At 38.7% G+C, this 26,077-nt stretch overlaps 1 protein-coding gene across 1 annotated transcript in view; it reads left to right on the forward strand.

The window, feature by feature from the left end:
• LOC138197154 (cadherin-22) overlaps positions 1-26,077 on the forward strand; it is a 146,959-nt gene that overhangs the window by 27,646 nt on the left and 93,236 nt on the right. Inside the window, exon 2 of the mRNA XM_069147732.1 lies at positions 10,792-10,916. The gene's annotated coding sequence lies outside the window, so the exon portion shown is untranslated. The remainder of the gene's footprint in view (positions 1-10,791; positions 10,917-26,077) is intronic.

A 26,077-nucleotide genomic window follows, 5' to 3' on the forward strand; every position in this document is an offset into this window, starting at 1 on the left:
TCACATTTTAGGTATTTTTCTTAAGCTATCCTATGCAATGTTAAATGAAAGAAAAATCATAAGAAATCTCAAAATTTATCAGATCCAAAAGATTGTTCCCAAGTCAATAAACCAGAGGATGCTACTTTTGACTTTAAATGTGATATTTCGATTTTCCATGTTTCAGCACCATTTAAAGCCGTCTTATATTTAGGTTAATTAAGAGTTAATTAGTTAATAATGGCTTTAATAGGCCTATATTATATATTGTTCTTATGCTTAATCTGCACCAGTTCCAGCAAATGAATGACCACATTTGTTTTGTACTACAGTACCACTATCAGTCTCAGACTGGAAAAAGTGCCGCGATATCTGAAGAATCATCTGAGTCTATCTGGATTGGAGCTATACACGGGTGTGAAATTAGAGATAAGGTGTATAGGGCAACCTCCTACTATCTCTAACTCTGGGAGACAGTAATAAAAGCTTAGTAATACAGACCATGCCTAAAGAGAAAAAAGAAACAAAAAAAAAAAACATTCAAAGGAAAGGAGAAATAGCGTCTCTTGTTGTACCATATTCAAGATGTTTTGCCATCAGACAAATAATTTCAAAGATCTGGACCAAAAAGAATAGTTGACATCAGGTAGCTGTCATGCTTTAATATTTGGCTGCTAAACATTTACATTGATGGTCATCCAGAATGCCACTGCTCTCATAAAAGCATCACTTTGAGGTGTCATTTAGCCTCATATCTGTCTAACAGCATCACATAGATCATCCAGTTTTGTGGTTACATATCTGCCAACGAAATCCATCTCATACAGAGAGGTTAATATAAATGTAAATCTGAATCTTAATGTCATTGCTCATTTTCACATTGCAGTCCAGTTCTGTATGTTCAGTGTGCTGCTGTGCTTAGTGTGCACACTTGTGTAACTTAGACAGAAATCCCAGTTCCCTATCATAAAGGTGTGTGTTATTTACTATGGGTGACTGAGTTGTTCATTTTTTGGTAGTGAACTAAATGGATTCTTTGTCACCTATAATTTCTCTTAGCAAAGGCATAGTAAGTGTTTGGAAGGTGATCCTCACAGTAATGGCTCAGCATTTCTGTTGCTTGTCTTGTGTACATTCATTGTTTGTTCACTGAATATGAGATTCTGTTATACAGTATGTTTGGAGATCAGTAAGTTTATTTAGGGGCAGATAGACAGGTGCATTAATCGCCAAATATAAGACAGATTGGTGGTGATCAAAGACTAAATGGCAAGAGAAAGAGCAGACAGACAAAAAAAATTAATGGCGCTTGTGTGAGACATTGTGAGACACAGCATCGCAGCTGATGAAGTTGAGCATCTCTTCACTTACTTCAGCAGGGAGCTGTTTTTAAGAAACCCTGTTATCACCATCAACACTTTATAGGTGCAGTGCCCAAGTGCTTTTTTCACAGCGACTATGCCAGTTCAGATGGTTTGCACCGATTATTTTCCCTCAGAGGCCTCAGAATGTCACAACAGAACTCTGTGTTGACAGTCTGACTGTGGGGAACAAATTCACGCTGCACAATCCTGCGAATGTCAAAGAAAATACACCTGGTTGTGCGTCTGACCTAATGCTCCTTTTTCCATCTTGAACAGTGACGTTCTGCCCCTCAGAGTCACAAATGTTACTCAAAACACCTCTTCAGGTCCATTGTTTCAATGCCGTAGGCTTCTTGAAACATTTCAAAGGCCTCAGTTGTGGATTTCCAGTGTTTGACACAAATTTTCATGATGGTCATTTTCCATGGAAATCACAGGCAGAACTGAAACACCACTCACAAAACCATGTTTAACTCAGGTGCTGATTTTGATCAAGTGACGAAACTTGGAGGACTTACTCACGAAGATTACAGCTTCTTTGTTCTCAGCGCACGCGACAGTAATATAGTAATATGCACCATTCACACGCAACAGGAGCAGTCTCTGAACTATTCAATCCACCCATGTATCTGACTCGTACATTTTTCTAATAGAAGCTATACAATTGGTATAACATTTTTGATTTCATTTATTCAAAGGTAATTATAACAGGGGACGATAAAGGACTATTGTTCCACTGTTTCAGTGGTGGTTTCTCTCTTCTAGCCTGCCATTTTCTGAGGCATCTTCAGCCTGAAAGATTTTAATGAGGTCTTACTGGGAGCAACAGGGTAATGTTTGCATGCTCGCACACAGAGACTTGGGGTGTGTGCTTTTGAAAATACGAACAGCAATGGTATCAGGGGGTACATGCAAAGTGGAGGAGTTTACATCTCTTGTATTTAAAAAAAAAAACATGAGGTCTGACAGATTGGTAAAATAGAAAAATAAAAGCACTGAAATACAATATAAACCTGAATTATATCAATATCTTATAACAGGCATCTGGTGATCCTCTCTCTTACTTTTTGTTTTGGTTCCCAACATTTAACACTACCTACTAAATGCAACAATGTAGAATTACCCAAAATGTCAGCTCAAACCAAAGACTGTATGTCTTGTGACGTATCACCTGAGTAAAAGACTTTAAGTTAAATGTTTTGCTTATCTCCCCCCGTCAGTGCTTATGATCTTTATTTGGATGAATATGGTGTCAGTTTTTGAAATGTGTGAAAATTTACCAGCATTTTTGTAGCTGCATCTCTATTTTGAGACTTGTCTCATCCGTGACACTTAAATATCAGCCCTAAACATTTTCAGTCTTCAGCCTCGCTGTATTGGATAGACCAATTTAACAGGGCTTCACTTCAGTCTGGCTCCATACACAGATAAGAATAACCCGGAGCAGCTAAAAGAACCTTTTCCTTTCCTTGATCGTGTTATCTTAAAGGCATATTCTCTCACTTCCACCGGATACTGTCATGTTTCTCAGCACATGTTTTATTTCTCTGCTCTGCACAGGGCAGCCCTAGAGAGAGGCAAAGGAAATTACCCCTTCTTTCTCTGTCTTTTTGAGTCACTGTAGAGCTCTCCTATTCTTTTTTTCTCGATAGTAAATAATGCTTTTTCATTGCATGCATGCGTTCGCTCAATAGTGTTTTGAAAACATTTTATAAATATGAGGAGTTGTTTGGAGTGCAAGCTTATTTCAAACTTAAATCTCTTGGTCTTGCCCCTCCCCTTTCTTCATTCTCTTTGATATGCAGGGAGTATACACAGAGCTGATTGAATTTGTATTCATTTTTTTCTCAGTCTTTTTCTTCTTTGAGACCTAATTTCATGAAATGCATTGACATTACTGAATTTCGAGTGGTTGATAACCCAATGCGCCAATCATTTACCCTTGATGTCTTCTGGTGAATTTTAACTTTTGGCAATCGCGGGATGGTGGAGAAGAAGAGAAGATGGCTGATTAACTTCGATATTTGTTTTGCTTTCTAACTGCTCTTTGAAGTGATATACACACGAGATGGGGATTCTTACAAACCCTCGAGAGTTTCTAAATCTTCCACTGTAGATTCATTTAGTTAACATGCCCTTGAAAATTTGAACTTTCCCAACAACACAGACTTTTGCACTTCAACGTCTCCCAACAGCCCTCCCTTAGATACTCATATTCTCCATGCATTCTGGTTGCCGACAGTCACGCTCACATTTTGTCATATATAAAAAAAAAAAATGTGACGAAGCACACAAATACACACTCGCACATTGCGCACTGTTCAGACTTAACCACACAAAGAAAATACATCAATGAAGGTTATGTCAAAATTATCAGATTTGACAGCTTGTCTGTCATTAGCATAGCTTTTGCCTCACAAATCAATACATCTCTGGCCTTTTGAGTCACTTGTGGAAGTCGGATGGTCTTTGAAAATGTGAGTGAGCAGAGTACAAAACACAGATTGCAACAGTTAGTTGATAAGAAGGCTTTCGAGGCTCATGAGTCTGAGGGTATATTTAAATATGGGTAAAAGGATACAAACAGTGCCACACTGGGAAGCACACAGTTGCACATGCTCTGTTTCTCCCACATTCTCTCTCTCTTTCTCTCTTTCTCCCTTTCTCCTTTTCTCTCTCACACACACACACACACACACACACACACACACACACACACACACACACACTGAGTCATAAGTTGCTGTGTTTTTAGCCATAGGGAAGTCCTTTATCCACATAACTAGATTAACTCACAGTGAGCTCTGATCAGCTTAATTTGGATTCAGCCTACTTAGCCTTCCCTGGTCTGCCTGTCAGTCTGTTTCCACGTTCATCTGTCATTCTGTGTATCTGAATAGCAAGACATTTGCCTGTGTGTCTGTGTCACTTAATTTAACCGTCTCTGTTTCGTCTTTAACGAGGATTACCACCGGCAAGTTATACCTCCACCCATTTTTAGCTTCCCCCCTTTTTTTCTCTCACAAAGCTCATTTCAAGCACAGTTGTTTTCTTATTTTGTGAATAACATTAAAACATTTTATTTTTATTTTTTTTTACAATAAACAGATGAATGTATTAAAGCTTTTGTTTGTTCCAAAAATAAGTATACTTTCTTCAGGGATCTGGTTTTTCCCTTTTTTCAAACTACATGTAATGAACTCATTCTGTCTTCATGTCTTGGCAGAGTGTCAATGCAATGTATTGACTGCAGTAGTCTCTCAGTGTTTTTTGGATTGCAGAATCTTTAGTTTTCTCCCCAGGGACTGACTGACAATAAAATAACACGGGGAGTGTGAAAGCTGAATTTCTTGAATACATATCTGATCTCCAAACAGTCAATATTTCACAGAAAATCTGGCACCTTTTACATCACACATTTTTTCTAACAATCCACACCAATAATTGAGTTAAATCTAAAGTATGTTTGGTATAGTTTAATATTCTGTTAAACTCAGTCACCCTTGACATGGTTATCATAAATCAGCATAATCATTCAAAGCAGCTCTCCGGCCCAATTAGAAAGTTAACTTGAATAAAGCAAAATGCAGAGTAAAAACAGCCAGATATCACACAAAATACATAACAAAGGTTATTTAGTAATAGTTTTGCATACAAAGTAACATAACATAATCTACTAGATGATTAAAAATACATCTAAATGCAAGGTACATTGCAGAAATAGATATAGTCAATGTATAGTAATTATTTCCACAACTTCTTTGGTCTTCCTGTCAAGGACAATATGCTTGCTTCTATTTCCTAAAAGCTTATTTGTCTTAATGTTGATGTCATGTAGCTCTAGATTCAGAAGTTTGCTTAAATTAAAGGAAAAAAAAAGTTCAGATAACATTCAAAAAAATATTCAACTTCCATTTATATTGTTGTAACAGCGGTACCGAGATGACAGAGTTTGCCATCCGGTATTTAAAATTCTCCAGCTGAACTAATTATGATCTGTTTGTGTCTATTGTATACTCAGTGTAAAGCTGTAAAGTCCATCATGCTTGTATGGGAATGTAAGGTCAATGCTCATGAACCAGTTTCTTTGATGATCACCAGTAGCTTTAGGCCTGTTGGTTAATTAATCAGGAGAGCACGGCCTTCTGGGCTGAGAAGATACCAACACGAGTGGCGAGTCTTAAGAGTCCCATTAGAGCTCAGCCCGTGTTCATTGAACTAAGGGTACAATGCATAACCATCAGTTTCTTAGTCTAGTTGGGGATGTTCATTACTGTGATCTGAAGGAAGACGGCAAGGAAAGAGCAAAGGGTCAGGAAAGGGGTGGACACAAAATGGGAGGGGAGCGAGATAAGGAGACACGGAAAGGATAATTATATGGAGGGCCAAAGGAAAGGTGGGAACAGAAAGTGTAACGGGAAGCATGAGATGCTGAGGAAAAGAAGGGGGATAGAAATAATAAGGGATGGAAGGAAAGTGGGGATAAGCGAGGAATGGCGGAGAAGGAGGGGGCAGCCAAGAGAGGGCTGAGTGGAGCTGAGGAGGCGCTGGGCCTGGGGGATTGCTCTGCGTTTATCCTCCTCTGCAGCAGGCTTCTGAAGCACTACCTCAAGAAAAGACTTTAAAGCAGGGTGGCTGCTGCTCTGTGCTGATCTGTTAATACCCACAGATACATGAGGCTTCGCCATAGTACTCTGGGGGTGGGCTGGAGCGGGACAGTGTGTATGTGTGTGTGTGTGTGAGTTAGTGTGTGTTTTTCGTTCTGTGTTCAAGGATCATATCATATCTCTACAGACAATATTCCGTCCCCACCGTTTGCTTGCCCTAACTCACCCGGAGACATGAAGTTACCAGAGCGATTAAAAGATTAGATTGGGCTATCGTGTGGCTGTGTGTCAGCATTGTCACCCAAAGCTGCTGCTGTGAGGGTGAGACAGGGAGGTAGGAGGGATATGACTATCCTGTTTTAAGATCCTGTATAAATAGACTCCTGCCTCTTGGGAATTGGTGTAAAATACCCTCAGAGCCACAATATGTGAAAAAAAAAAAAAAAAAAAAAAATACACTCCAGGAGGTGAAAAAGCTGCCTGGGGATTTGAAATGGATGCTTCATAGAGGACCATGTCCTGTGCTCTCAGGGGGGGCCCTAATAATTAATTCAATGAATGTAGAAGAGTGGGTGATGTGGTAATGGGGAAATGTGAGGATCACTTTACTTGGGCTGAGCTCTCCTTTATTATAAGTGAGTTTTTACTGAAAATGTGAAATTATAGTTTGCAGTTTAAAAAATGTTGTTCATGTAAAGTCAAGTGTGTTAAAATGCTCTTTCGAAACTACATACGAGAAATAAAAGTGTCCCATTTGGCAAATCAGGATAACATTTTTACAGGCTGTGTAAAAGAACACTCGAGACCATTTTACCATAATTAATTTCTGCTGGACAACATGCTTTCCTCTGCTGCCCCAGCTCTGTTTTCAACACTTTTTCCTCAGAACAGAGCTACTTCTTGTTTTTGTTGTTGGAGAAGAGCCTGCAACTAAATAGTGTCCTCGACCAGACAAAGGGATACATTTTGCTAAGTTTGCACATTAACTCCAGTGCTCTGTCTCTTGCTACAACTCCACACTAAATGTAACTCTGGCAGAGAAAATGCAATTACTCAGTGGATTTAGCCAACAATGACTTTATTTGACGCTGTAAAGGTGCTCTCACCTAACTCATCCCTCATGTGATTAATTTTGGATGATTGATTAATAGGATTGATAATAAATAATATGACAGGGAAAGATACCGCTAAGTTTTAATGGACAAACACATTGAGGTGTTTAGATTGTGTGTGTGTGTGTGTGTGTGTGTGTGTGTGTGTGTGTGTGTGTGTGTGTGTGTGTGTGTGTGTGTGCGCGTATTTCGGTTAAGGTAAAGAGCCTTCTGATAATTGCTTTTATTTAAGGATAGCCTATGCCAAAGTGAGGGTAAGAATTGGAGTTAGAAATACAGCAGCCATGGTTAGTGACAAGAGACAGTAACAAGAGAATGTGTACATCCCAAATTATATTGTCCACCAGCTCCGTCTGCATCATGTTCAGTCTCCCACATTAGCCACCAGAGCTGATTTCCACCATTTAAGTCAATGCTTCAAATCCCACCGGTCGTGCCACGATATATGTCAGCAGCGTCCCAGAAGGGGGTTGGTGCTACGCTGCTCTAAAGATAGGCACTGGGTTTATTTTTTGACAGAAGCCGGACAGATATTGTGACAAGCAGATCGGCCGGGCATTAAGTCAGACAGAAGAAAGCAAAGATCATCTAATCAATCTTCAAAATAAAACAGGTGCAGACTTGCAATTGTATGTATTTGAAATAGTTACAAAATAATAAGGAGGATTTAACAGTGAAAACACAGCAAGCTATAAAAGCTTTTTTCGGTTTGCTACAGTGTAATGTAGGAAATAACAAATATCAACACAAAGTAGACTGAAAAAGAAACCGTTTAATAATGTTTATCTACTAGAAGCACAAGAATCAAGAGAAAATCAGCAAATCAAGAATAAAAAAAAAAGGGCAGAAAAAACACTTCACTTCAGTGAGGTAAGCTGTGCAGTGGACGCAATGTGATATGTACTCTATGTACAGTTTTCTTACTAGTCCTTAAAATGAGAAATGTTTTACAACTACATGCCAACCAGTTGAATAATAAACAAATGGTTTGTAAATGATTTAAAAAAAAATCACCACCAATATAAAAGACAAAACTATTACAAATTTCTATTTTGGGGACAAGTACATAATACCTGCAATGACACAATTCCTTTTACCATCATAGCAGCAACCACAAAGGAGGAAAAAACAAACGAGTAGTAGAACAGAAAGAAAATAACAATGGAAACCATTGCTTGTTGGTGTTTGATCAAGATAAGCTCAGAGATTCAGCATCTCTTCTGGACCCAGTGCAACTGTTCAGCAATAATCTCTTGAAGATTCCTTTTTGTTTTTCACCACTGTTTGACTTTCTGTCAAGCTTGACAAAACTAAGCCCGCTTACACGTTTAAACATTTAGTGTGTCAATTGTTTTGCATCGCAGTTGTTTTCATTATGAATGTGAGGCCAAAAGAGTAAAAGAAGCAAAAGAGGAAGATCGACACATCCAAGTAACTCAGGTTTAAATAATATATCTTTCGGATGTTATTTTAATTTGTATCGACCCAACAAGTGTTAAAAAGGACACAACTCTTGAACACAGTGTTGTAGTCGTAAATGGGCACAGTTACACCAGACATTTTCTTTTGTGTCATTCACTTTAATGGATTGGTTATGTTTAGTTTATTTTACATTTTTTCTAATAGTTATTCAATAAAAAACAAAATAATCTCATTGTTTATACAACTATAGTCTTCTCTTCAAAAATATGTTCTTAGTGTTACTACTGCTAGATGGTGGCAGTTATGCACCTGGAAATTGTTTGTAAACTGCCATTAAGCAACACAAAGGCAGATCATGTCACTATCAGGCATTTGTAAAATGTGCTTTCGATGCTGTAGGAGAAACAGGAGAACCATTAAAGCAACACTACAATGTTCTCTGTGGCAGTCCTTTGAAAAATAAACAAAAATGAGATTCATTCCAAACTCTGCCGGGGAAAGTTAGGATATCATAAGTCCACAGCTGAGCAGAGTTATTTGAAAGCAAAGCACCAATCACACGGTCCATCCACAGATCGACACTCAATGGTTAGCTTTGTCACCAGACAAAGTAAGTCTGATGTTGGACATGCAGAGCAATCATGCTTCCTATCAGATTTTTTTTTAATGTTTGTTGGCATTATTTGATCCCCAGTTTAGCACGAATGAGTCTCTTTATCTGTGTGTGTGTGTGTGTGTGTGTGTGTGTGTGTGTGTGTGTGTGTGTATGAGAGAAGATCTTTGAATAATAGTCAAATAGTTCCCAGCCAATATCAAAGAGCATTTTTGCTTAAAAGGCCCATTATGAGTAAACTATCGTCTGTAGGTGTCTGCTTGAGTCTTTGTTGTTTCCTATTGACCCAGGCCTCTCATCCACTTGATCAAAATTACCTGTATTATTGGTTAACAGGCTATTAGAATGACTTGGTTAACCAGGCATGTGATGTTACCCACAGCAGTCTTTAATGATTTTGTAAAGAACAGCAGCAGGGGGTCACTGCTCTGTCATGCATACAGTAAACAGAGCGTCTGCAGCTTGTCTATGTATAATACACACATACATTATTATCTATTTTAAACAACTGTATAAACAACGGTTTAAAAGAAAAAAAAAGAAAGTAAAAAAACCTGAGACAATTTTGTATATCTCAGCCTCAACAGTAATTAAACTATTCAAAGTTAGCATTTCTTGCCAGGTTGTTTTGGACTACAACAGATTCAAATAGGGTTCATTATATTGTGTACACCCTCTATTAATACATTACACTTTACAACTATTAAAAGAGATTTACCTTCTGCTGTGACAAAACTGACAATACATGGCATTTCCTTGAGCTTATAACGCTTTTAAACTTTAATAGCTAGATATTTTTCCCAGACTGGAATTTTCTGAAGAGTGATATCTGACTATATCAGTCCATCAATCATGATTTGGCTCTGCACAATCTCGCGAAGCCTCTTCATTGGTAGTTGTCCCTAAACATTTTAGAACTGCAACCTACAGTAAACGGCACAGAGCAGAGAGTGGTTGTTCATGAATCAACCAAACAACCATCTACTCGGTTCAAATGACCTCCATTCCAGCTCGTCGGGAGAGATTGTAAATAATGTTGGACTGAATTAAGAGGCCTAAATCCTGGAGCTTCATCTTGCTGACAGAATATGTGGCTTGTAACCTGGACACACACTTACAGGGCAACTGGGTTTCAGGGGAGACTCTGTTTTTTAATACCATCATCAGGACAAAGTTTGTGCGATTAGACCAAAGTTAGACACTAATTAACAGTTAAATAGCTGCACAGCAATCTCAAGGGACCCCTGCGTCTCACACTCAAGGTAAGGGAGGAGGGGCAGTGGGTCAGAAGAGGTTTGGAGGGGAGGGGGGTGGTAGATTTAAACCGGGTAATTAAATGTTTGAGACTCCTCCTCTTCCACTCCTTCCTGAAGCATCCCTCGCTCTCTAACCTTCACCCCAGATGAAAATGGCAGTTAATGATGGTGTTTTTTAAAACCACTTTAGCGCCTGTCCTATAGCTCAATCTTGTTCTCTCCAGAAAGACCACGGTTTTTCTTTTTTTTTCATCCTTTTTCCATCCTGGGCCCACATCATTTTTCTCTGCCTTCCATTAGCAAATTGCTTCCCCCTCTTGTTTCCACCTCCCCACCTGCCCCTCTAACACTCCCATTAAAAGTCTAACAGGGGAATTTATTCATTTAAACTGGAAAAAAAACAAAGAAGTTCACTCCGGGGTATGTTTTGTTTTTCAGAAGTCGGAGAGGAGACAACGAGCTCGAGAGAGACTAATGTTGGATGACAAGGTAAAGACAACCTGAAGGACCTGAGAGCCATCATTCGCGGCAGCGTGGCAGCAAGGTCATCTGGCTAAGGGATGGTGAGTCTGTTATTTGCATATACCGTGGGCCATGAGGTAATAAGGTCTGCTCAGCTTCTCCATTTTAATCATTTTAAAAAGTGTTAGGACAACCATTAGTAAACTGACCAGCGGACTGTTTAATTTGCCCAGCTATTATCTACTTTCATGCATGTGTTGGCATGGATAAAATAATCCTACACATCTTGTTTTGGAGAATAAAAAGAGGAAAAATACTTTATGCAGGCTGTATAATTTTGTTGTCATGTTGTCCAATTGGTGTTGAGAACAACCATTGAACATTCATTCTAGTATTACATACAGAAATTGGTTGACAGGCCATAAAATTACAGGTCTGGACTGAGAAACGTGGTTCTAATAAAGAAAACTCCTCTGAGCTCCTCTCAAAAGTACAAAAGTGGTGGTATTAAGTCTGTAGGTTTGTCTGAGTTGCATATAGTCACAACAATAATCTCTTCCTGAACAAATACATTCATTACATTACATTTCATTTAGCTGACGCTTTAATCCAAAGCGACTTACAATAAGTGCATTTCAACCATGAGGGTACAAAACCCAGAACAACAAGAATCAAGAAAATACAATTTCTTCAAGAAAGCCAAACTACAAAGTTCTATCAGTAAGTGTCATTTTAAGCGCTACTAAAGTTCTACTGTTCAAGGTGAAGTCTGAAGAGATGTGTTTTTAGTTTGCGGCGGAAGATGTACAGAGTTTCCGCTGTCCTGATGTCAGTGGGGAGCTCATTCCACCATTTAGGAGCCAGGATAGCAAACAGCCGTGATTTTGTAGAGTATTTAGCTCGCAGCGAGGGAGCAACAAGCCGATTGGTAGAAGCAGAGCGGAGGGAGCGGGCTGGGATGTAAGGTTGGACCACATCCGCAAAGTGCTGAGTCAGTCAGCTTAGAGGCCTCACAGACTGCTCCTTGTCTTAATATGTCTAGTCCTGTGTCAGGTCTTTGGATATCAGGGTTAATATCTAACTGAAGGATCCAATCTTCAAGATTATGTGTTTGATTTTGTTTACACCATCTGCCATCAGATGTAATTGAATGTACTGCATGGTATAATCTGATACATCCGGGGATGATGTTTTGCTGCTGATGTCGTGTGTGTGTGTGTGTGTGTGTGTGTGTGTGTGTGTGTGTGTGTGTGCGTGTGTATGTGTGTGTGTGCGCGCGCTCCATAGCCCAAAGATATCCTTAAGGAATCCAAAATAGCCTGTAGATGTCCTGCAGGAATAAGCCCCAGCCTTATTGTAAATCATGCTCTCTGAGCTAAAGTCTTAAATCATTAGCATGATATCCCCTACATTTGATTAAGGTATTGAAGAATGCTACACATCCTAATGAGAGTACTGTAGGTTTCTATCCATCACCATGTCCAAATAGAGCTGACTACACTGACAAAGGTTTTGTTTAAACATCAATATTTTTATACTGCTGCTGTAATTTGAATAGTTATATGCTTTTTCCAGATGATCTGTGACGTGATTATTACTATTATTAAATGATGCTTTTCAGTTGTCTCTGAACATTTGACACAGCCGTCATCATATCAGACTCATTTGATACTTACATTTGATATTCACATTAACATTTCAGCACAAGGCTGCCATGTAGCGTGATGAGTGAGCAGGTACAGTAGAGTGTCAGGGTCAGGCTCAAGGACATTTTGAGATGGCTCAAGGCTGTTTTTGTTACATAGTGGCTCTTGAAGTGATTAACTTTCTCCTGTTACAAGTGAATGCCCTGTCTTGCATAATACTTTGAAGCAGTATTTTCAATTCTTCTTTTAGTGATTATTCTTTTAAATACAAACGCTTCAAAGAAAACAGTTGGTCGATTTACTGAGAGTATTTGCGTCACTGATATAAGGTGCAAATCGCTGTATTTAAATGAGGGGTTTGTGTGTGTTAAAGTGATTCCAACAATGGAAAACAGGGCGACCGCAAAAGGAGAAAGAAATCTGATTGCATTGAAATTAAGAAATATAAATATAACAAGAACAAAACGCTTTATAGCAGATTATCAGCAAGAAAGTCAATACTGTGGAAAAAAAAAAAGGCGGAAAAAAAAAAGGCTTAATAATAAAAGGTCGGCAAATAAAACAGTAGGGGCGGTGGATGAGATGCCTTTGACAAACACCAATCAGCAGGTCCAGATCTTTATGTAATGAGCAGGTGACTTTTCATTTAGTGTCTCGCGAGTGCTCGGGAGCCTTATGTCCCTGTGACTTTTCATTTAGTGTCTCGCGAGTCCTCGGGAGCCTTATGTCCCTGTGAATTCTGTGGGACACATTCAGCACCTGTGACAGCACACCTGAATAACGGGACTGTGTGGGATGTCTAAGCAGCGATACGCTGCGATGACCCAGAGGCAGGACGATGCTGAGTCGTAAGAAGTTTTTTAATTGCTGGTATTTTGTGGCTCCTCCTTGTTGTTGGCTGTCAATCATCATTCAGTTCATTCCATAACTCAGAAATGTCATCGCTGGACAAACGATATATCTAAATCATGTTTCCCTCTGTCATCTAAATTTTTTTTCCACAGGTGTAAAACCACGTATTGTTTGGTTTCCCCGCGTCTACTTCTAACCACAATAAGAGCAGCCATATCTCCACATTTGCGGACTTAATTAATACGAGCCTTTCAGTCGTACTAAAATACTAATAATACATTTCTACTTTCAAGTTTAGTAATATCGTTGCGGGTGCAAAATTTTGCTATTTGCATTTCCCCTCCCAGTATGTTGCACCTTCAAGTAGAGACTCCCAATATTGCATATGCATTCAGCCAAACACGCAAAATGGACAACTTGCACATTTGAAAGACACAATCTTCACTGCACATTATTAGTAGATCAGCTTGGAATTTTTTTTGCGGGTGGTATGGAGTTTGCACACAGAGACCTTTGGTAAATCAGGCCCTATATCTTGGTTGCTTAATCCTCAAAAACACAGACGTGGAAACAATACAACTTGTGGTTTTACCAGGATCTATGTGCTTGACTACAGAGCTGCAATGTCAAAGGAACTTTTTTGGACAGCCCGGGTTCCTAAATCAAAAGTCTGATTAATGTTTACAAAACAAAATGTTATGTGACTGGCAGTTTTTAAAAATTTTATTTAACATTTAATGTTAAAGCTTATGTGGTGGTTAAGTGCAACTTCTAAAGTGTATTTAGGCATGACAGTTGCTGAGCTTACAGTTTTATCATATGAATTGCTAACAGCGAGCACGCACTAAGGATTATACTATTGACAAAACTGAAAACAATAATCTAGAGCCTAAATCAATTTACTTTTAAAGTATGGTTACAGCACGATGGTTTATAAACAACTGCAATGACAAAGCATTTCTAATTTCCTACCATTGTGATTCATGTCTCTGACCGGCTTTTCTCTGTAATAATTGTGCCTGAGGCTTAACATGCCACATGTATTTAAATCGATTCATCAAACCACAATAACAGACAAAACATGCCTTCCCAGAAGCAAAACTGAAATCATTAAAACCGGTGGACTTAACATTAACCTACTAAGGCCGTGACATTATCCTGAGGTGAACTGTGTTTCTGTGAGAACTCCATAGGCTGTATATAAAAATGTACAGTACGTAGTTTCCAAGTCTTATGTGACTTAAAGTTCAATACCACAATAGGCCACAAGAGGCAGGCTCCAATAGACTCTTATTTAAAAAGCATCAACTTCTCTCGTGAGATACAAAGTCAATACCTTTTTTTCTATAAGACATAATGGTGTCACTCCTGTTGGTCAGTGTTCTAGTGGTCAATCTGAAAATAATTGCACAATTAATTAAATAATAGGCCTTTAAAGACTGACATTGACAGCATACCTGATTTGACATGCCATTGGAGTAGGGTTACAGCAGTATACCGGTATTACTGTATACCATGATATAAAAATAGATGGCTCTCATATCATGCACAAGTGCGTATTACCGTAATTGAAAAAAAGAAAGCAACAAACGGAGATGTGCTCCTGAGTGTTGCGACTCTCCTCTCCTTCTCCACTGCCTGCCAGACAGAAAAAGTGATTAAAATCAGCCGGGGATATCTTTGGACATCTTAAAAATGATCGTGAGATTGTCCCCAAGGACGGATATCCAGTTTGCCAAAAATGTAGACGCAAATGACCCCAAAGGCAGAAACACATTCAACATCTTCATGAATCCCTTCAGAGATCAAAGTATGTGTCACGTTTAAAACTTTAATGCCTAACAAAGATCGTGTGATGTCAATCATAAAATGGCTATTGGAATTTTTTTCCCACATACTTCCATAACTTTTTAAATAATCAGAGCACTTATGATGCACTTCAAACAATGTAACTGATATTACCAATAATAATAATAATAATAAAATACCATATGCAGTGATACTGTCATACTGTGATATTTTCTGAGACGGTAATCATAGTTACAAATCTTATTCCGTTGCAACCCTACATGGGGGACAGTCAGGTTGCCTGTATAGGTAGACAGGCAGTGTAGTGTTCTCATGTTGTCAGTCAGATCCATCCCTCACTCCACCCCAGCTCCACACTCTCATCCACTTCTGGCTCCAAAAAAACATGATGGTAACAGCCTAGAGTAGAGGCTTTAAAATGGCACACTTTACAAACCAATGGGTGATGTTAAATGCCATTATACAAAAAATGTAACATCCAAAACCGGCAGCCCCTCTCACTTTGTTGCTCTATTTCTTGTCTGGGAACAGTAACTTTCTGGGTATCTTGACTTTACTGTGAGGTTGCCATGCGTGCAACGCAATAGCTTGTTTTTAGACACTATGAATTTTGTACAAAGTAAACAAACAAGATTGCTGAACTTCAGATGTGATCTTGGCTTTTTTTTTTTTTTTTAAACCTATGGACAGAGGCAGGCTGACTGTTTATCCCTGTTTTTACTGTCTTTATGTTAAGCTAACTGTCTCCTGCATGTAGTGGTACTAAACTTCAGCGGTATCAATCTACTCATTTAATACTTGGCACAAAACTACTTCTGCAGGAGGAAATGCATTTCATGTTTTTATACAAGGTTCAGCAACAGCTTTTCCCATCCTACCCCCCCCCCCCCACCACAAAAAAACAACAGTTACAGTACATTTCAAAGCAGCATCATCGGAAATACAAAAAAAAGAGGATGTTTCATGTGAATTGTTGTAGGTTTTTTTCACCGCCTCAGAGGATCTGCAGTTCAAAGAGGTAGACTAGTGAAAAGTGTGTCACTGGTACCAAGCCAGGATGAGGTATTACTAGCTTTAAATCCTTCTGCACTGATCAAAACCAGACCCACTGCACACATAAAAAAAACTTTAAACAACACAAAGCCCGTCACACGCACGCACACACACACACATTGATGACAATAGCTTGAAAGAGTATCATAGTGTAATCTACTGCTGACTGTCATCTGGCCTGTGAACTAGACCACAAATGTCACTATGTGCTCACAGAGGCTGTAGTCTTGTTTTATTTTCCCTTTCTGTAGAGCATTTATTTTTGTCCATTTATAACTACAGTTTTATCAATAATGCATCAACAAACAAGGCCAAAGCATCGAAGATGTTGTTGTTATACTGTGGTTGGGGTGTTCTTGTATACAGTAATTCAGTCCTTGAAGTGCAGTAGAATTCTGTTGTTTAACATACATTTCATTGTACTATTACTGTTTAACAATAAATTAATATTCAAATGTAACCCTTAGGAAGAATTATGCTTTTGGGCACTGGAATGATGAGATGGGAAGTGCTCTTTAGAGTGGTTGCTCCAGCCCCTGAGGTTTAACAACGAAAGATTTGGATTAACTTCTTAAAATGAAAATACTTCTGTTAAGTCTGCATGTCTGAGTTGAGGGTTTTTAGGCTTTTCCAAGGGCTTTTCCAAATCTCAAATTCTCACAGTTTAGTTTTGTAAAAAGGTGTAATATACAAACTTAAAAAAAAAAATACGTATTTATGTGGGTGACTTTGGCCATGTCAATATTGGTTTCTGCCATAACTATTTTGCGTATACTTTGCGGGCTCTCTGAAAGTGTATGTGTGTTAGAGTGTGTTTTAGTCTATCTGACTTCATTTGCTCACGCTCATGTACGTGTATGCCTCCATATGTCTCATAATCCGGGAGACTGGCACACATCATACCGTTGGGAGCTAGGGAATTCAGAGCGGTTCTGCCACATTCATCAGTCTAAAGAAACAGAAAGCGAGAACTTATGTGCTAGTGTTTAGCACATTACACAAAATAAAGAAAGATTTTGCCTGTGCACAGGGAACAGCTTCCTCACTGGATGAGGAATCTGGTGTGGAGAAGATTCAAAAGGACAATTTTACACCAGCTTATGAGGAAGGGAGTGAATAGAGGGCTGCACACTGCCTAGGGACTGCTAGATGTTACACAAGGGAATCCATCTGCATCAAGAGTGACCAATGGTGGAATGATTCTAAATTGCCACTGAAATGTTTTTTGGGGAAAAATGGTTGCCAGTTTAATTTGGCATATCTTCCATTACCTTTGCCAAGGTGGTTATGTTATCTATTTGTCTGTGTGTTATTAGTTTGTACGATATCTCATAAACTACCCCACACATTTCAATCACACTGGGGCATACATCTCCTGTTCACATTAATATCTAAATACAGGATAAAAAAGTAGTGCAGATTAAACATTTTGAAGATACCGCTCCTACTGAAATAACACCTATAAAGAATAAAGATCATTGAAACTTGCCAGAGATGCAGTCTGAGGGCTTTCTAATAACTGCACACATTACTGCAGAGTAGTGTCGAATGGGCAAAGACATGATACCATGTTCTCTACAATGTAATTTAACATGTTACGTAACACAAGTCAGTTATTACACGACATTCAGTTTTGGCCTTTTAAAAGTTTAACTCCTTCCCTGTAAAAGCTTCCATTACGACCGAGTATTTGTTTATTTGTTATTATCACAAAGCATTTACTGAGTCTCTTAAGCTAGAGTACTTTTTTTTTCAACAGAGAATTGGCAATGTCAGCCATGTAATAAAAGTTGGATATGATATATAATGTCCAATATGGAACCAGCAGGCTGGTCTGGAAAGCCTAAAAACACTCACGCTCAGGTACATACTTTATGGCATGTGTCCTTTATGAAGGTTACCAGAGCAATTAATTTACTGTCAGCCCTTAACAAATCCAGCGGGAACAGTGAGATCATAGTGAGGTTGAAATTAAACAAAAATAAAATTACAAAGAAATAGCCACAAAGCAGAACTACAGAAGTAACACGGTTACCGTTGGAGGTGGTCAAACTTTCTCGAGCAACAATGGTGCAAAGAGAGGGGATGATTTCATACTGTAATTCAAATATATAGCTTCAGAGGGCTGATCCCATAAAAAGCAATGAAAACACACCCTAGAATGAGACCACTGTGTGTTCAAACCTTGTTATCCATCTCCAGAGACACTGTGATTCCATGGCAGATGGGAGAGGTGAGAGGCAACAGCATAGTGCACACTGATCATTACACTGGGAAAACTGTGTGTGTTTGTGTGTGTATCTTCGAGATTGAAGCAATAGCTGGTCTGATCATGCGGTGTGTTAGCCATGGCAGGTGGCTGGCAGTCAGGCATGCTCCAATATTAAATCCAGCTCCTGTTGTGTTTATTGATCTTTTATCTTTTATCAAGTAACAGACAGGGCCTTTTGTTTTTGCATCTGTAAACACTAGTGGTGGTTTCAGGCTTTGGAGTTGATGTAGACATTGTAAATGATAACAGAACAGTAAATATATGGTTAGTGCATACGGAGTGTACGTGAAGAATTTGCCCTTAAACTTGCTGCCACTTTTCTTCTTTAATTATAAGTCTTCCCGGGTTAAATGCTGGATATATCAAGATAGTTGACTAAATTCAACAAAGTCTACCACAATACAAAGCAAGCTATTATCCCTTTCTTGTTTTACCATACATGCTGTTTCACTCATGTATTGTACTATAATTAAATGCTCTACTGAGCTATACAGCCAAGCCAGAGCCTCCCATGATTCTTACATTCAAAGCAATAGGTTCCCATCCTTGCTCTTGGTTTCTAAAGCTTTCCTTACATTTTGCAAGCTCCTTCTTTGACTTTCTTCTCCATCTTGAACCAGCAGAAGAAGAAAAAAGTAGAGGGAAAAAAAGAAAATCTACAGTCATAAAGCTGGAATGTAAAATTCTGTTGGGTGCTGCCGCCTCCTCGGGTGCAATAGTGAACTAAGGAAAGGGAACCTTTGAAGAAGCAAAGGGACTTTTAATGAACAGGGCCGTTATTGATCTGTGGACAAAACAGTCGTTAATTATGTGTGGGTGGGTATTTAATTGAGGGAGTGAAAGGGGGTCTCTGCTTGCTATGCTAATGCATGGTCAAGAATTAGGAGAATTTGATTGAGTCCTGTGCCATCGGGGTAAAGGATGAGACACGAACGATCATTCCACTGATGCCACTAGATCGTCCTCTCTCCCTCTTGCACTTGTGTCTTTTTTCCTTCTATCTCTCTCTGCATCTCTCTTTCTTTGCCAAGTACCACTTGCTGTGTTATTCCACTGTTTCTTTGTCTCCAAATTAGAAGGAAATACCCTCCATCTACCCATATTCCTAAACTTTGGGTTGTCCTTTGTCATCTGTTCAGCGCAGTCTTGCAAATCTTTTACTTTTTGACTTGTATGAATGACAGCGGTGAGGATGTGTCTAAAGCAACAGAGAATTTGGAAGACAAGCATATTGAGTCAATATGTTGTGTGTGTGTGTATTTGTCTGTGTGTTTATGTATTATGGCAGCCTTGTTTCTTTAGTTTGTGCAGTCTAGTGTGTCTTTTTGATTTGTAGTTGTCAGTCATAATCAGGCAGCCAACTGTCTCGTAGCTCTGCTCAGTGAGTCGTATTATGTGCAAGCAGAACTCTTCTCCCTCTCTGCTGACTGTCTGCGTGGACCTTTGTAAAACTGAAGGTCATTTCATTCAAATGATTATTCCGTTTATTTACCAGGACTGAGAAACAAATCCAAGTATTGACAAAACATCCCTTGTTGCTCATGCAAAGTGGAAACATTTCAATGAAATCACCTGTTGTTTACAAAGTTGTATCCTGTTAAATGAAGGCTTTCAAGCGCACACAAACCTTGACACTTTACACAAAGGGTCATTTGGGTTACCTGCGTGGAGAGCAATCAGAGGATTTTGAAGTCATCATTCGCAGTGTGGTGTGCACCATGCTATAACCCCCATCACTCACATCACAGACACTTCGGTAGATGAATGGTGGTGTTTAACCAAATAACTACACAGTATAATCCCTACAGGGGATGAATTGTGTTGCTTAAGCATGAGTGTATAAGCTCAGCATGACTTCGATTCTCATTAAAGGAGGCTTATTTATCTCTACACCTCCCAAAGAATCAAAGCTGGCGTCGTCAAGTCTTTGGGCTGGCAGTAATTACCATACCCATCAAGTAGCTTTTATAACGCCTGTTCTGTGTCATAAGAAAGATGTGCAAAGCTATTACTCACTTTTCACAGGGTGCAAGTACTGAATGCATTCTCAAAATGGATTTCTGTAAAGGGAAGTTCAAAATATAGCTTTGCCATCCTTGCCTGACTTGAGAAAAGGGAATGGTAATTTGTAGTTGTAAGTTTAAATCTCTTTTTAAATGCAGCTGTGCTTTAGCGTTTGTGAGCACCAAGTTAAAAAAAAAAAGTTCTATAAACTTCTGAGATTTTGCTGAATAATACTGGCAAAAAGAAACATAATGCACAGATTTGAGAGGAAAAGTTTCATGTTTAATTTCATTTTTCTTTATTCTGTTTTTAACCACCATTTAATTAGAATTATCAAATAGGATGGATATGAAAAAAAAATATGCAAGAAACAGAATGCAATTTTCTTTCAATCCACACCAAAATAAGTACGAATTTCAAAATGTAGCACACAAAACACAGTATTGTAACAATAAATGACCATTAATGTTATGACTACTTTAAGATCGTCATTGTTTAATTTTGCTGTATTCTTATCAGCTCCAGGTCCAACAAAATTATAATTTAATGTCATTTTGTAAATTAAATCTATGTATGCCTAATGGTAGATAACCTAATTTGTTAAGGTATTGTGCAAATTCAACATTCTTTCACGTGTCATTTCCACCATTAAGTGTCCTATTTGACACAAGCGATTGCAGGACCATAAGTCATCCTCCAACGCACACTTTTTCTCTGTGCTGAAAAAATGATCACGGGCACTTCATAAATAAACTAAGTCCTACTGGTATGAATATTTTCAGCCCTACTTTAAATTTCAGCGCAATTCCTGGGAGTGATAGTGGAATGCTTGATAAATATGGGCACTGGTCCTATATGATGAAACGCAAAGCAACTGCCTCAGCACAGTGCATCCAGTAACCAATTTAGCATATGAAATGATAAATCCATTTATTAGCCCTAGTTGAGCTATACCTCTTTAATAATGCAAAGATAAGATATGAAATGTTCATCTCGTTTCAGAGTCTGGTTACAGAAAATGCCTTTGCTGATAGTATTGTGTGACTAGGCATAATGCCCCATTGCTACTTGGAGGGCTATTACTGTCATAGTAACCCAACAGGGTATCATTAAATGGCTAGCAGCTGTGACTATTTGTTTTTTTGCCCCATAGCTGTGTTTGTGTGTGAGCATGAAGAGGAGAATGTACATGCTCAAGTGTGCAGGCTTTTCTGTGTGTGTGTGTGTGTGTGTGTGTGTGTGTGTGTGTGTGTGTGTGTGTGTGTGTGTGTGTGTCATGCATCTGCTAGTGTAGCATGTATCAAGTGTGCCTTTGTGTGTGATCTACAATGCTCTTTTTCTCCCAGGGTCCATAACTTACAGTTGCTGTATGATGAATGTGTTGCACTGTGGTATATGTGTGGCCTTAAAATGAAACGGTCTGTTGGCCCCTGTGGGAGCATATTGTGGTCAGACCATTACTGGTTTGGATCTATTGATGGTTTGTTTGTTTGTGTGTGTGAGTTTGTGTATTCCATTGTTTTGTTTTGTCTTTTAAATTAGGTGTACTTCCCCACCAATTAAACACATACTGTAATACATGGGATTTTTAAAGTTATGTACAAATATTGCCTTTTTACTTTTATACGAGGAAAAAAAAAAAAGATCTGTATTTAGGTTTCTCTTAAAGGCAACCTAAATGTGTGAAAACCGATTTTTCTCCAGGGGAAAAAAAAAAGGTTTCCCTTTCCTGTTAAAATGAAATACAATCGATATCAGGTGGAATTAATGCTATTTTTTTTTTTTTATCTAGCTGAAAACATTCCACCTGATATTGGTGTGTGGACATACAAAGCAACCCCAGGGATTGGGGTTTATGGCTTGTATCCAATGCACAGACAATATTGATCTCGTGTAACCTCGACCGTTGTCATACCCCACCATTATCAAAGTTTTATTTATTGCGTGGATTTAACAGATCTTAACCCCATTCACTTTATATTTACATTATTGCCTTTACATTTTCATTTTTTGTTATACTTGACTTTTATAAATTTGATCAAATTTAATAATTTTGTCATTACAAGAACAAAAGGGATATTTGCAAAAGTTACTGGCAATTTAGATTCATAATCCCATCAAGAAAGCATCTTATTGGTCCCAGATTCTCTCTGCGGCAGATGTTATGGTTCTGATCTCAACTTTATCGATGCAAATTAGGGCTGTTTAAGTCAACTGGTGATTACACCACTGATGTTATTTCATTCTACTACTGTGCAGTGAAGAAAATTAATTGATAAATAAAACATATTGATGGATATTTTACTTTTAAAATCTAAAACGCTTGCGATGTACTGTTTTTTTTTTTTTTTTTTTTTAAATAGCCTGACATAGGTGACATCAAACTATTTCAATCATATTGACTGCACAGACATTTAGTGTCGTAACATATTTAAATAAAACTTCTACATGGTTGAAAATCTGCCTTTGCAGCAGAAAAGACAGCCAAGTATTAGCCATATTATAGGTGTAGAGTGGATTTTCCCTGAACAGTCATCAATTATTTACTTGTAATCATCATTATTTGATCAAACTATTTTTCTATGCTTTCTCGTGAATGTGACATGCTGTTTCTGTGTGTGAGATACGTATGAGAGATTTATTCATATCTGTGCACTTACTGTACTCGTGTGTCTGTCACTTATCACTCGGTAGAGCAAGGCTGAGGTCAGAAGCAGCCAGTTACTCACTGCCTTGGACAGGAAAGGCAACCCACACACTCTACTATTACCTGAACACCTTCAGGGCTTTACAGTCTCTAGCTTAGCACAACTGATAAACCATTCTATTTCTCTCAAGACTGCAGGTGTCTATCAGTTCTTAGCATTACGAAATCTTTTGTTCCTCCATTTATTAAAAGACAGCATCGATTTGAAATTTCAGTTGTATTAGCCATTTTGGTAAACGGGTAACAATACATGACTAATTTCTGTTTGGTGTAAAATCAGTCTCCCTTCAATTATCGATGCCTTTGTAGCTTTCCTTCTTCTGTCACAAAAACCTCCTGGAGCTTGACAAGAGATTTTCAGTTTCCAGTAGCAATCTCTGCTAGTAACCCCAGCCTACCAGGATATAGCATAAGACCATTACCATTCATGGGAACAACAAGGCAGAGCAGAGTTCCCATAAGACTAACAGCAGTCTTGTCTCATTGTGTTAAATCAGCTCCATGCTCTGTTTAAAGGTAATGTTTCTTGAAGCTTTGCTTCCCTTGTTTGAATTTTTGCGATCTGTGGAAATGTGTTTTCTCTGAAGTACGATCAGGCTTATGCTAATGCTTTATTTTGGCGAGGTGGCATGGTAAAACTTGGAGGACACTGATTGCTTGTGTCCTCCACTCTAATGCTCTTGTTAATTCTTCGATGAAGTTGATTGCCACATTCAGATGTGAGGAGGGGTTAGAGAGGGAAACTGTTAGCGGTGCAATGACAAGTTCCTGCGAGGGCCTGGCATTAATTCAGCTACACTGGGTTGGTTCACTTCTTGTCTTTGCCTCTCGCTCTCTGCCTCTTTGCTATTCACCCTCTCTCCCTTTTTTTTTTTTTTTTTTGTCCCTCAACTGCTTCACATAACGCTTCAGGAATTAAATTAGAGCTTGCAAAATCTTCAGACATGCTTATTACCGGGCTGGCATTGTTGTAATGTGTCTGACCTTGACCTGTTATGGATTAATCCAAGCAGACAGGGCTGAGCAGGCTCCCCAGCTGATTCCCATGCAGAGCACAGACACCAGTTGTGTTTACCAATCTGAGATGGAAGAGGAGAACAAACAACAAGTACCCGCTCCTCACTCAGGGAGTGCAGTACAGACTCCACTCACACTGTCAGACAGTGGGAGAGGAAATATGTGACACTGCATCACTGTATATTTTAATATGAAGAACGGAGAGTCAGATACATCCTGGCCAACATGTCCATGTGGGCTACACTTGGTCTCAGTTGGTCAACTCATATGGACTCCATAAATGTCTGGTTTACAAAAAGGGCCATGAGCAAAAAAATCATCCTCATGATTCACATGGCTTTTGTCTTCACTGTTTGGGCCAATGTGAGCTACCAAAAGTGTGTAACTACAAAAACGTCCTTTTACGAATCTTCTTTGTCTTTTTCTTCCTTTTATCCTCCTCCTTCTCCTTCTCTTTCTCCTCTTCCTCCTTCATCTCCTCCTCCTCTTTTAAAAAGCTGATGATGTTAATGATCAGAGATGTACTTTGGTCCTTAAAACATAAATGCATCTGAACTAGTGATGTGCTCAGTTTTCTTGGTCCTTTTAGACACTGAAGCAGCAGTTTTCTGAATCATATGTCATTATTTGAGGGCTTTTACAGGGAACTGTGAAAAACACAACATTACAGTAGCTGAATCTACCAAAAATAGAGATATGTGTTCTTTTTCACTACCTCCTTTGGATACAGATTCTCCCATTTGTATTGTATTTTGAGTTAGTAAGGGTCTGTTTTTGTTCCTTTGTCAACGTCACTGTTGAAAATCTATCACTGCATCGTGGTTGCTGAGTCAGGTTTTCATCAAGGACAAGATGATCTCATACTTTTCTTTTTTGGCACCAAAATTGTGGTGTACGGTAATAAGAAAAGTTTTTGTTTGGCATCAACAAAGTAGGATATATTTTCGATCCTTCAATTTCCACCTTTGCTTTTAATGTACCGTACTAAAACATAGAGAACAGTTTCTTCTTCTTTCAAATATGGTGTCTGTTCCTTTTCCATGAAGGCTGAAAAAGCACTCTATACATCATTTTACACAGCAGACGTAGTCAAGTAGGAAATACATTCAAGTAAAAAAAAACATCTGAATCAACACTCCCTGAACTTGCTCAGTATAGCCCTCTGTCCTGTATGGAGTGCGTTTGTTGTGTCTACAACCCAATGGCCACAGATCCCTGTCAGTCTGTCAATCTGGTACACTACAGGAGGGAAGCAGATAGTATACAAGCAACCACTGCTCCACTGCTTCACAGACACACTAAGGCATAAACTTGTGAAGCTTTTTCACGTTCTGTAAATTATTGTTTTGAAAGTGGTTGCCAGAAAAACTATATTTTCTAGTATTGTCCTTTCTCTATTGCACTTTTCTATAAATGAAAACCTCATCTTCATCATTGCTATTCTTCTCACCTGGTCATCCATGATTACATTGTGCTAGTTGCATTCTCTCTTTCTCTCAAACAATCCTGTCAAATGACAGCACATACAGTATGACTGTCATGTAGTTTAAAATCCTCAAATTAAGTGCAGGAATTACTTTAATCGCATGCAGAAATAATACCACAACAGCACTCAACAATATACAATTAAAAATGCACGCTGCTCAAATGTTTATCTTCTAGATGAGTTCGTATTACTTAAGTGCACTTACCACATACGCAGACAAGTGCAGAAAAACACATTTTAATAGATTAAAAGGAGATAGATTATCAGGTGGTGTTCAGCAGAGAGTAATGTGGGTGTAGGCGTGGGATGCTTTACCTTAGCTGCGCCGACTGTGGCTCACGGCTTCAGTTTTCTTCGCTGTGATAAACGTATGTTAACTCGGCTGGTATTAGCCTTTGCACTACCACTCTGAAGGG

Source organism: Embiotoca jacksoni, unplaced genomic scaffold, assembly GCF_022577435.1.
Source record: "Embiotoca jacksoni isolate LCO1_2020_lvr unplaced genomic scaffold, fEmbJac1.0.p SCAF_1, whole genome shotgun sequence".
Classification (NCBI taxonomy): domain Eukaryota; kingdom Metazoa; phylum Chordata; class Actinopteri; family Embiotocidae; genus Embiotoca; species Embiotoca jacksoni.